Here is a 12,898-nt window from a genome sequence, read left to right as displayed (position 1 = left end):
AGTCTGTGGCATTTTGTTGTAGCAGCACACGCTGATGGAGGCATCCTGATTATATATCTACATAAAGGGAACACAAAGTGGAAGACCGTACGCCTACATGCCAATAGTAGTTATCACGCAACTGTGGAATTGCTTCCTTTGCTGGTTTCTCTTCCTTGTTTTTTTATTGGTGTTTTCCAAGTTTGCTGTAATAATTGAATATACTTTTATAGACAGAAAAAAATAATGCAGTGGTTTTGGGGAAAAATATATTGAACTGTAACAATAAAGCAATATGTTTCAATGAAAAAGAAAATGCGATTGGCCTTAGAGCCTGACAGCTAGGATGGTTCCGAAGTCTTTGCTTACCAGGCAAAGATGACATGAGAGCTCTTTGTAATTAGAATGCCTACATAAAAATGTGCTGACTTACTTTGGTTACATTTGCATTCTCCATGAGCTGGCTGTGCACCCCCTGTTTTAGGGAGGTCCCAGCAACAGAAACCATGCATGAGCCTTCCTGGGGAAGTCCCCAAAGTCCCTGGCCCAGCACTTATGAACAGAAACAATTGAACAGAGCTGCTAACGGCAGGACTGAAAGAGTCCCGGACTTCGTTCCAAGAGTCAAAAGCCAAGGTATGTTTCACAGGATATCCTGACCCTGGAATTCCACAGCAACTAGGGTTGCCAGATAAAATTCAAGGCACCCAGTTAAATTTGAAGCTCAGACACAGATGAACATCAAATAATTTTTATCGTGAATATGTCCCAAATATAGCACAGGATATACTTATACTAAACAAAACAAAAACAAAAACAAACAAACAAAAAACAACTTATTTGTTGTTTATCTGAAATTCAAATTTAACTGGATGTCTTGTATTTTTATTTGTTAAATCTGGTAACTATCATGGGAAATTTCACCCTCTCCCTCTAGTTTGGTTGGTTGGTTGGTTAACTCAGCTACTTAGTGGCAGCTTGAGTTTTACAAATATATGCTGAGCCTTTCAGATAAGACACTACTGCAAATAAACTTGCAGACAATAAACAATGAAAGGCCATCTCAATAGCATTGGCGGGGCTGGCTGGGTGCTGGGGAAGCACAGGGTGGCTGTTAGGGCTTCCCTCAGCTTTCTCTCAGGACATTATAAACGGTAAAGCACTCCCAGGGTGACTGTTAGGGCCACATCTTGCGCCTCATTTGGCCTGTCTATTGTGTAAAAGAAACACCTGCATTAAGCAATGAGTTCATCTATCTGCAGACTGAAGCCATTGTTCAGTTGCAGTGAAACTGGCTGGGGGCAAGGAGAGACTGGGAAACGGGAAAGGGCAGCCAGCGTGAGGTCAAGGTTGGGCTACAGCCTGGCTCTCTACAAGGACTCTCTTGTCTCTGAATGATGTAAGAGATGTAAGTTGATGTAAGAGCCCAGAATGGAAACTCAGCTTTCCCTGTAGGAGACACAAACAGCCAGCCAGATGGCAGAGCCTGGAGGCCCAGAGTGTGAAGGGCCTGACCTAGAGCCTCCTTCCAATCAACCAAATGCCCCAAATCCCCACTGTCGGCCTCTCCCTCTGGGGACACTTAAGTATCTGAACTATGTTACAACATTCTCCTGTCTAACGAACACATTCTAAAGGATTCCCGCATCTGACGAATTATTTACTAATAGCCAACAGAAGATAGAGCTAAGGAAAAAGGAACAGCCATGGACTAGAAATCAGGAACCTTGGCCTTGTGACCTCAGCCAAATCACTTTGCCTTCTAACTTCAGTTCCTTTGTTTGTAAATTAAGAGGCGGACACAATGACCCAACACTGACATACTTCCAACTCTGCGATGCTGATAAATGAGTGAGATGCGGGATCGGTGAGCTTTGTAATGAAGAGGATTTCCTGACAGCTTAGAAATTTGAAGCTCAGTTCAGGTTTCAAGATTTGCTTTAGAATGAGGCCCTGTGGCGATGGGTGGGCTGGGATGAAACACACACACACACACACACACACACACGCACACACACACACGTGCGCACACACACAGGAGCCTCTATTACACTTAATTCTTAGAGTAAAGGCCCAGAGCTTCTTGAAGAATTGGAGGCAGGGTCTGAGGAACCTCCTAGGGCTGGCGACTTGGGGGCAACCTGTTCATCACTATTGGTCAACTCTGACCTCATTCATGCTGCACTGACTCTCCGCAACCCTCCCCATTCTCCTCGTGGGTTTGGGGTAAGACCTTAGACCTCTGCAGTGTCTCCTATACCCAACCCAGGCCACAGCCCCACTCCGCCTCTACTTTGAAGACTAAGGGTTAGCTTCCACTTTATGTTCTCCTGACCTCTGATTTCTGGCCCAGTCCTGACTTTGCCGCGGCACTCCAGCGTTGACGCCGAGAGCTCGTGAAAGCTGTGCCCCAGTTTAAACCGATGATAGGACAAAAATATTGGAGGCCGTTAGGCATCTTGGAGGGGAGGAAGGTGAAGCATGAAGCAGCAGGGAAGGCTCGCAGGGCGAGGATTCGCTGGGCTCAGACCATGGGGAACGATCATAACCACGTATACTTCGAGTTCCCCTGGAACTTCCCTGCATATCGCCTTCGGCCGTGCAACCTCCTGGGACGCAGTGGTGACAGATGTCATCGTTCTCTTTATTTAATCTCCACGTTACGGTCGAGGAAACTGCGGCTCACGGAGGCTATGAAACTTGACTACGTCATGCGGTCAACACGCGAGACAGCATCCGGCCTAAAATACAAGTCCTTTCCGCCTGATCAGGCTCTCTCCCAGGAGAGCAGCACTCTGAACCTGAAGGAGGACGCAGAGTCGGGCGAAGACGGTGAAGGCAGAGGCGGACCAAAACTTTCCCCGGCTCGGCTTTTCCTCCTCGTCAAGTACAAACTGGCCAAATACCGCCTGCTAATAACAAACACCTTGCATTTCGGCAACACCTCCCAATTGACAGTGTTTTCACAAGCATGATCTCATTTGATCCTCACCAGTAACCCTGTAAGGTAGGTGAGGTAAACCTGGTTATTGTCGTTTTACGGATGACACATCTAAGGAGGCAGATTAAAGTCACAAAGCCAGGGGGTGGGGGACGTGGGACTCCAACACAGTGTTTCTCTGCAAGTTCACCTTTTTTTCCCACTGCCTAGGAATGGGGTCTAGTCCGGGAATGGCCCGCATACAGCCTTATCTCTTCCCACACCCAGGGCAGACATTGTTAATCAATCAAGACATTGTGCCCAGATTGGGCTTCAGACTCCATCTCAACACAGTTCTCCAGGCAGCTGTTATCAGCCAAAGCAGACAAGCATGATAAAGACTGTCTTCCAGCTTGCACTAAGCGATGCCTGTAACTGGCTCAAGGCACAGAAACCGAGTGCAAGGTGTGAGAATTCATCTGATCCAAAATCCAGTTCATGGCCCAAGAAGACCCTGATCATTCGACTGTCCCCACAGTCGGTCGTACGTAACAACTTGTAGCCACAATGACGATAATAACGGCTGGCTTTTTCTGAGCACTTATTCTGTGCTGGGGCACTATATTATGTACTTCACGTACATTTTCTTAAAAGTAGTGCTATTATTTTCTTATCGGAGATGAAGAAATTGAGGCTGTGAGAATTTAGGAAACTTGCCCGATGCAGCTCGATACTACCAAAGGCCACGCACCTCACTGTACCATTTCTTATCCTGTTTCCAATGGGTTTTTCAATTTTTTTTTTTTTTTGGTAAGAAAAAGCATTTCTTACTTCCCCAAACCCTTGAAATCAACTGCTTGGATAGGAAAGAAAACAGTGAGGGGAAGTGGATGCCAAGGGTAAAGTTCGTTGAGCAGACGACCCCCACGAGCTGTGGCTAATGGGCAGAAGCTGGTGCAGGGGAGGAGGGGGCGAGGTCTGAACAGAGCTCGGACATGTGAGCTCGAGTGTCCACACATGTGGGCACAAAGCCCTTGGCGGTGTAGGAAAAGCCGATGGTGGAAAGAGATTGGGGCTAGGGGCTAGCTTTCCCACACTGCCATACTCTGACATGCTCTTCAGATCAGCTTAAGGATCGAAATTCGAATGTCCACATTGTTAGCAAGGTATATTTGTCAAGAGAGGAGGGGAGAACATATCCGTAGCTTGGTTGCTACTTTCAGCACTTAAGATATCCAGGAAACGGGCCTATGTTTACTTCTGCGCAGCATCCTGCATTTGTGAGGGGTGGAGCCAGTGAAAACGCGGCATCTCTGCTTCCACTGTTTTTGCTGCTTCTGTAGTCAGGCCACTCATGGGGCATCTGCTGTCCTGTGGTGGTGGGAGCAGAGGCCCCAGCTTCCCATCACTGGCTTCCCGAGTGTCAGAGCCGGTACCGTGTGTGTTCGTGCAGCCGTGCTGGTTGCAGCAGGCCCAGCAATGGTCAAGGGTGGCTGGGGCCCACTGATCAGAGCAGCCTCCTGATCTGGGCAATACCAGGGTCTCCAGAGCCAGGTCTCTGACTGAGGAAGCAGTCTCCAGCTGCAGAACAAACCACGGCTCCCTTGCCGGTCTGGTTCCTTGGTATCACGTAGGAGATGTTTCGGACACTTTAATTCTGAGTCTGCTTCTTCGGCCCTCTCCACGGTTCTGTGAGCCACGTGAATTCCTGAAATAAATCCTTTCTGCATGAAACAACTAGAATGGATTCTGTTCTTTGCAACTGACCTATACAGGTCACTTAACAGCCTCCCCTCCATGACCAAGGTTCTGGAATCTTAGGAAAAGCACCTTTGGCTGCATTCTGGGTGCCTCCTCACTCCACTGAACTTGCTCCCTTTGGTAATGTTTTCTCGACTTTGGTCCTGAACCCGGATTCACCCTCCGATTCTTCCTTCTATCAACATCTCTGCTCCCTTGCCCACCTGACTCGAACAGATGTGACTCCTGAGACCCTCTGGGGTCCTCCCTGGTGCCATCAAAGCCCGGGGCCCATCCCAACACCACCCCACCCTAAGTTGGGCTTCCAGAAGCCTTGACCAGGCCCAGCAACACCTGGGGCCTGCTGTCTCAGATGAAAGATGGGACAAATGTGCATCACAGCTCTGTGCAGCACAGCTCAGTGAGAGCCATTTGGTGATGGTCACCGGGAATGCTCACGAAGAGAGGGCAGGAAGGACAAATAGGCTTGACCTCGGTGACCCCATTAAGTACGGAAAGTGGCACTCGCTGAAATCAGAGGTAGCAAAAAGCAAACAGAAAGTGTTCCTTGGCTTTCAAGTTCTCCTACAGTTTTTCTGAGAGTCTTTCAAGGGCTTGGCTGAAACCAAGCAGTTTCATTTTACTACAAGTCCCTGCAAGAGACTCCAAATTCCAGCTGCCTGGTTTGATCCACTTTGGCCTCTTCAGGTTTGAGTGACCTTACACAGACTTACTGCGATTTCACTCGAAGCCATTTCTGTCTCATCTGGTTTCATCTCCCAGCTCATGAGCTCATGGGTTTTGCATGATTTCAGCGTAAAGTCATCAGCTAGTCCCAGCTTTCTGCATAGGCTTGAAACCTCAGGATTCTTTGAATAGACTAGAGGTTTTTTTCTGAAATCGGAAACCCAGACTTTCTCCCAGGTGCTCTCACATATTTATACTTATTATATGGTTCAAACTTTCGCATTGAGACACTAAAGCCTTCCATCTTGCTTTTCCTCTCCTCAGCCTGTGCACCTGTTCTCTCTGAGGAGGAGAGGGCCCGGAAGGAGCTCAGTCCTAGGCAGGTCAAATGGTAAAAGCTCAGGAAATACGAGAGGTCTCGGTTTTACGAAGAACTGCGTAGGTATAGTTTGGGGTATGAAGGAACACTAAGATTCTGATGAGGGGAGAAAAGAAATTTCCACCCTCAGACAATTGCATAAAAAATAGAAAATGGTGTATATTTCAAGTATCCATTAATAGAGTCGACATGCTGAAACCAAGCCAGAACGTGTAGGCCTGGAATGCTGGAATGTGTATTGACGGAACATTCCTGATTCCCAAAGTCATAGCCAACAACAAAAAATCACACTGTGGCATCAGAGCCTCCATTCTTTCTCATGTACCCATGAGTTCTCTCCAAGCAGAGACCATGAAAGAATGTGTGTGTGTGCGTGCACGTGTCTGTGTGTATATACGCACATATATATGCATATACACACACGCACGCGCGCACACACACGCACGCGCGCAAGAAAGTCACAAAGATGGTAATTTTGGGTTTATAGCTTCAATTAAAAAAACTATTTGATCGAATATAAAAATTCACATAATTCCATCTAATTTGATTCAAAGAAGTGTTGTTATTCAGGCCACTATTATGCTTCCAGTGCTGAATTAAGTTGTAGGAGATACAGTTAGAAATATTGAAATGACTTCTTGTGTTCAAGAGTAAAAAAAGGCAAATATGTAAGAAGGGAGATAATTTGAGAGCAAAAGCAAGAGACAATAATCTGAGGCTGCTTACTGCCATTAAACCTGGTGGGCAGTGAACAATGCAAAGAACAAGGAAGGCAAACAGGTAGAAAGTGTTAATCAGGGATGAAGCCCTTGAAATAGTCCTTGACATTTGGGTGCAGTTGAGAGATCTCTAATGCTAATGTAGGTGATTTTTCTCTGAAAGGAAATAAATCCAAATATAACTTGTCCCAAGGAGAGTTGGAGAAATGGTCAAGTAGAAAAAAATAAGAGACTCAATACCCATCTCTTGGATGGATTCGAGCTGCTCTAAGGCCAGGAAGCCCCCATGAGGTGCAGATTGCAAACCCAGAGGAGAGTTGGAAGGGAAGCCAGGATAAGCAATTAGTCATGGCAGAGTGCCAGACCCTATGTCTTAGCCACTTTATCTTTGCTATCTGCCTGTGCTTGGAGGAGATATTGTCAAGAAAAGTGTGAGAGTATAAGATGAGGAAGAAGGAAAACTAGTGGCAAGAGGCGAACAATATGAGAAGACTGGGTGACTATAAATCATAAGATAAATTAACTTCTTCACCACTCTTAAGTACACTAAAATGTTCAAAAAAATTGAATAGCCTTTGCCATTTTTTCCAAATTTGATCATCTTTCTAAGTTGTTCGTTTTATTTAATGTCACTTTCATTATCTCAGACATTCAAGAATAGAAATCTCTCTCCTACTTGTGTAGGACAGGAAAAACTTTTCTTCAACTCTTTTATGTTTAGTGACTGGGACCTGCAAATTAAGTTAACGGACGATGGATTAACAGGAGAAAAAGTTTATTTAGGCATGCAAAGCACATACACATGGGAATGCACAATGATGAGTAACTCAAAGGGTGGTTAGAATTTGGGACTTACATACCTGCTTAGTAGGGGAAAGGGAGGGGACAGAAAAGGTTCCTGTTAAATGCCGGGAGCCATTTTGAGACATGATGGGAGCCATTAAGAGACACTGAAGAAGTCACGTAGCTGATAGCCATGAAGCAGCTGCTGAGGCTGCTTAAACAATGGTTCTGGGAAGCAGGGTGTGGAGTTAAACATTACTGACCCTGGAGGGGAGGTTTACCTCCTAAAGAAATCCTCTTAAGATAGTGGAATGTTTTACAGCCCAGAAAAGGATGTTTGTACCCTGAGGGAAGGATATATAGGAACTTATGTAAATATCAGCATTCCTATGGTAATGTACATTGTGCTTTGCTGTTGTACTCTGTGCTTTGCTATTGTATTCAAAAAGAAATATAAAGGCTATGCTAAATAAACTCGAGGCTGCAGCATTGACTGTATGCCCTCCCAAAAGTTCTTTCCCGTCTTCTTCTTTTTTCTTAGGCTTCACCCCCCTCTTTCAGGTACTGATCGACTTTGCCCAGCTGGCTCCGGCAGTTAAACCTAAAGAATAACTAGGTTTCTTTAGGGAAGATAAACAGATTTTTTAGGAGAACAAATGGGAGATAAGAAAGTTTATGATGATGTTCGTCTATACAGGTATGAGTAGTCTTTCTGTCTTCTTCGGGACCAAAAACTGCCCCAGAGGGTGCACGTCTCCACAGAGAATTTAAAGTAATCCTCATTTCTTAGAAGTTTCTGCTTTTAGTCAGATAAGAGAAGTTGATTAATAGTTTTGGTTCCCTATTATCCAGAAAAATAGTCTTTTGGCCAGAAAGGGAACCCAAGGTGTTAGGAAGAGAATCCATTAGGATATAAGAAGAAACTAGTCAAAATTCTGTATTTATTTTTCCAATTATATTTTTACGTTAGCCTATCCACCCTATATTATAGCCATATATAAAAAAAAAGGTGGCTAAAAATATTTGCTGACAAAAGCGTGAGGCCAAAATGTTTAAAGACCATTGTCTCAGAGGGCAAAATTCCAATACTCTTAGCATAGCTTCTAAGCCTTTTGCAAACATTGCTCAGTTTGTTAAAAGATAATTTAAAAAAAAAATCATAACTCTCACATAAATATAAAATGAATGCATGTTAAAGATTTTATTTAACTCATTATTCATGAGGGTATAAACCAGGGGACTCCAAAGAATAAAAATATTTATATCAGAAATATGGAAAGACATGTGCTAATTCAGGCAAAACTGGCTTCTTTCAATGTATGGGAAGGGAGTCGCTTGAACCTCCTAGGGTCAAAAATTTACATCTCTGGAGTCAAGAATTACTTTGTTGCTATATTTTTTCTGTAACTTACTGAGTTGTAAAATAGCTCAGATGACAGGCTCCACCGGAATCCAGGTAAATCAAAATGGGTTCACTAAAGAAGAGTATGTTTTCCAGGGCAACCTAAGGCCCTCAGGCCAAATCCAGCCAGCCACCTGTTTTTGTAAATAAAGTTTTGTTGGAACACAGCCACATCTATTTGTTTAGACATTGCCTGTGGCTACTTTCCAGGTACAATGACATTCTTGAGTAGTAGCAGCAGAAACTGTATGAAAAGCCAGCAAAGATGAAAATAATTATTTTCTGCCTATTTACAGCAAAAGTTTGCCAATCCCTGCTCTAGAGAATAATGCATAGTATTCCAAAGAAGCACAAAGTTTTCTCCACACATTCTTCATCTCAGCAGGTCCTCCCTCCCGATTGCCTCATCTGCCACCGCCGTCAGCCTATGCTCAGGCCCCCCAAATGCTCTTGCGGGTATGCACTAGGGTACCTGGACATGAAAATCATGAGCTGTCCAGAAAGGTCCCATAGATGGGCCTCAGACTAATTCCAAAGACCAATAGTTCTCTCTATTTATTTTAGCAGCGGGGCCTTTATAAATCTATCTAATAATAATAAACTGGATAATTGTTCCAAGACCTGTCATAGGCTAAATTGCGTCCCCCCAAGTTTCATATGTTGAAGACCTGATCTCTCAGTACTTCAGATTGTAACTGAATTTGGAGATGCCTTACAAAAGTTTTTAAAAACTTAAAAGGAAAAAAAGAGGCCTTTCGTGTGGGTGTTTTTAGAAGAGGGATTGACGCCAGGGAGGCAGGCGTAGAGAAAAGGCCACGTGAGGTCTCACTGAGAAGGCAGCCATCTACAAGCCAAGGAGAGGGCTCTTAGGAGGAACTCAACTAAATCTGCCAACACCTTGACCTTGTGGACGTCCAGCCTCCACAACTGCGAGAACATAAACTTCTGTTGTTTAAGCTGTTCGGTTTGTGGTACTTTGTTATGGTAGCCCAAGTAAACTAATACAGGGCCATTCATATTACTCAAACAAGACCTCAGCAGGACTTAGAAAATTAGCCTGTAGACACCTGGCAGAGTTCACTCTATTCTTTTTAAGCTGAATAACAGCTCCTAAAGCAGTGATCAGCCATGGACTGATCCAGATAGAGTCAGCTTATTTTGGATGACTAATGTTAGAGGCTATCTCTCCCAGACACCCAATCATTTATTTGTTCATTAAGCTTTCATAGGCTGGTGTGGTGAGAGAGAGATGAGTACGTGCCAGTTGTGGTGGTGAGAGAGGGATTAATAAAACGTGTTCTGCTCTGGGGACCTAGGGTCTAATGATGGAGACAGAGGCAGACACAACCAGTTGCTACAGACCCCTTGTAGGAAAGCCTGAGAGTCTGTTAAATGAACAAACCAACAAGAAATCATAATCCTGGGTGATAGATACTGTAGGGGAGGGATTTTTAAAAGTGCTGTGGGAGCCCAGAGGACAAAGGAGTTGACTCTGTTGGAGGGGAGCAGACAAGGAGAGAGAGAGGCAGGCACTGGGGGATTCAGGGAGGGGGTCCTGCAGGGAAGGGACTTGATATGTGGGGGAGGTGGCGAGTCGGCGGGAAGGTCTTGGAGACTCCTGAATGCATTGTGGGTTTACGAGGGGGTGGGGGAATCTCACAAATGTTGGCCGAGTCAAGGCATAAAACCCTAATGGTATTTACACCATTCATTCCCACTCTCTTAGGGACAACTGCTCAAATGGGAAAGAGGGAGGCATAAAAATGAAATTCTCATTTACTCCTGAAATGACACTGATGTTTTATTTATTTTAAAAATGTCCTAATCACATTTTACTCACCCTTAATAACCCACCCAATAAGTTTCTAGTCAGTAGCCCTTATCAAAGTCAAAGTTGGTTATGTAACTTGATGAGTCCGGGTATGTGCAGAATATGTCCTTGATGTAGTTTATCCAGCTTCTATATCAATGGACAGCTTAACTGTGACCCCACTGTGAGTCCTGTCCCCCTTTTATTGGTAACAGGAAAGTGACAATGGTTTTTAATCCTAAAGCTTCTCTCTTTAATCCTAAAGTTTATCTCTTTTTTGTTTTCGTTTTGAAAGGTAAGGGCTGTTTCTCTTTTTATTTTTTTCCACAATGAAAATAACTTATTAAAACTAATTATATAAAAGACCCATGTAAAAATATTCAAATAATACCATTTAATTTTTATCCTGATGACATAATCAAAACTCTTCTGGACCAGATAGAACAATAATGTGTATTAGCTTTACCCTCATCCTGCTTAAGAAAGCTATCATACAAAGTTAGCAACTATTATAAGGAAAATGAAATAGAAATTATCTTTTAAACCAAAGTAAATTTTAGAGATGTAAGGTGGGAATTACACAGCAAACTTTAATGAACTCCAAGGGAGCAGCTGGTAAATTAGCAGCAGTATTTGATCCTTCTCAAAAACAAAACAAAACAAAACAAAACAAAACAAAACAAAACAAAACAAAAAACAAAATGAAACAAAATTATATTGAAGTCTTGGCTTCTCTAAGGAAAAGAGAATGGCATTTGGTAATTGCAGTGTTTTGTTTTGTTTGTTTGTTTTACAGATTTGTAAAATTTTTGAGATTGTGTTCTGAAAAGAAAATAATACTAGATTTTAGCTCTCAGTTCCAGGAAAAAAAAAATCAGCCTACCCTCAAATTGAACCTGCATCCATGTGGTCATAATTAAATGCCTCAAAAGAATTTAAAATCATCTGAGAACCATCTGACCACGTTGTAACACGTCCAGCTATTCAGAATGTCATTGTGCAGCAGATTGCTGTTTCTAAAATGATATCTGTAGGTGACAGGGAGAAAATGCTAACTAAACATCAGGAGGAAAGTTAAAAAGGAGATTTTAAAATTTTATTTTAATTAGATAGCTGGGATCAGGCACTCGAAGCCTACTGTAAACAGATCGAACTTGAAATTGTAGCTCGAAGAACTCAATATGGTCTCTGTAAACATCCTGGGGGCCTTTGGGATGATGCTCTTGCCAGGTGTGGAGCAATGGAAAGACATATGCACCTGGAAGGAGCTGGAGGAGGAAGTTCATTTTATTGGGAGACTGAGGGAGGCTCTGTTGTCTTGGTAGCATGGGACAAATATCTTTAAAAATGAGAAAGATCCGCAGGGGCAGGAAAGTGAGAAAAGGACCTAAGATGTGTGGGATATGACCCGTGCAGCCGACGAGATAGGAGGGAAGATAATTCAGGGTCTTGTATATGAGAGGGAACAATCAGATTCATATTTTTAAACATGTACTACAAGCAACGGCACAGAGAATGAATTAGAAAAGAGAGTCATTGGGAGGGAGGAAATGGGTTATAAAGTTAGGCCTTGAACTATGGCAGAGACCAAAGGAATAGAAAGGAGAATGGCATGGCACATGCCTTCTAGAGTGTTCCATAACACAGGTTAATTCTATTTATATGAAGCAGAATACAATTTTGTTCTGTTAACTAAAAAAAATTAAAAATTAAAAAAGTTTTCTGTGCATTGAGTTAACTGGATTGGTCATAGAAGTTGCAAAATAAAAACAGAAATTAAATGCAGGCGGACTTCAAAGTTGGAACCAGGGCTTTTTTTTTTTTTTTTTCCCCTTAAAGCAATTGTTTCCTCATGTCCAGTGCTGAGTCTCTGCCTTCCACCGAGATGCGGCGTCTGCCCTGCAACTCACGATGCTTCCATTTGGAACCCAGTCTCAGAGAAAATGGAAAACGCTCACCATATCTTAAGCAATTTTTAGTGTGATGTTTCCTAAATAGTTAATAAAATTAGCTTTCTGAATGGTAGAGAATGAAAATGATTAAAAGAGATCGAAACTGCTTTAATAGGGACATGTAGAATCTTAGAACAGCAAAGAAGCCGAGAGACTGTTAGTTGTTTTCTGGAGTAAAAATTTTTTTTAGCAGAGCCCTCTATTTAAACAAATTTTTCCTTGGAATCCTTATACACAAAACAGATAAAAATAGAACCACATTGGGTTAGAGCAGTGTGTACAAGGTGAGAATGGGTGAGATCGGTCTGCTTGAACTGTTCGCCCAGAGGTAAGGCAGTATTTATAGAGAATCTGCAGTCACGGGGAACCCATCTGTGTCAACTCCTGGACACTCTGGCAGCACCTCTTCTGTCCTCATGCTTCTATGGTCTTACTCCGGGGACCTGTACACTCTCCCCAGCTGAATGCTTAGACTCGGGGCCATTGAGTCTCCCCTGTGGAAAGACCTCTATTTAAAGACAAACCGT

General features: G+C 43.3%; 1 long non-coding RNA gene across 2 annotated transcripts in view; it reads right to left on the bottom strand.

Moving 5' to 3' along the window:
• Positions 1 to 12,898, bottom strand: part of LOC107509696 — a 35,504-nt gene that overhangs the window by 14,098 nt on the left and 8,508 nt on the right. The gene's annotated exons all lie outside the window — the stretch shown is intronic.

Source organism: Rousettus aegyptiacus, unplaced genomic scaffold (genome assembly GCF_014176215.1).
Source record: "Rousettus aegyptiacus isolate mRouAeg1 unplaced genomic scaffold, mRouAeg1.p scaffold_m13_p_8, whole genome shotgun sequence".
NCBI classification, from domain to species: Eukaryota; Metazoa; Chordata; class Mammalia; order Chiroptera; family Pteropodidae; genus Rousettus; species Rousettus aegyptiacus.
Note: the sequence above shows the minus strand (reverse complement) of the source record. Positions and strands in the feature narration are given on the sequence as shown.